Raw genomic sequence first — 224 nt, forward strand, 5'->3', positions numbered from 1 at the left:
TATTATTACTATTATGGAAAACATTAGGGTCGACATAAAAGAGTGTTGCCAACAATCACTACCGGAATTGTCAGCTGTAGCCGGGTATGCACAGGAGGTACCTCTATGGAAGATGACGTTTTTTTGGTGGTTAATCACTTGATAGTTAAATTCAATGAAAGCTACTAGTATTCCTACCCGCCTTTGAAATAACCAGCGTGTGTCTGGTAGGGTTTTACGGACAC

The sequence above is a fragment of the Aplysia californica genome, unplaced genomic scaffold (assembly GCF_000002075.1).
Source record: "Aplysia californica isolate F4 #8 unplaced genomic scaffold, AplCal3.0 scaffold00218, whole genome shotgun sequence".
Classification (NCBI taxonomy): Eukaryota; Metazoa; Mollusca; class Gastropoda; order Aplysiida; family Aplysiidae; genus Aplysia; species Aplysia californica.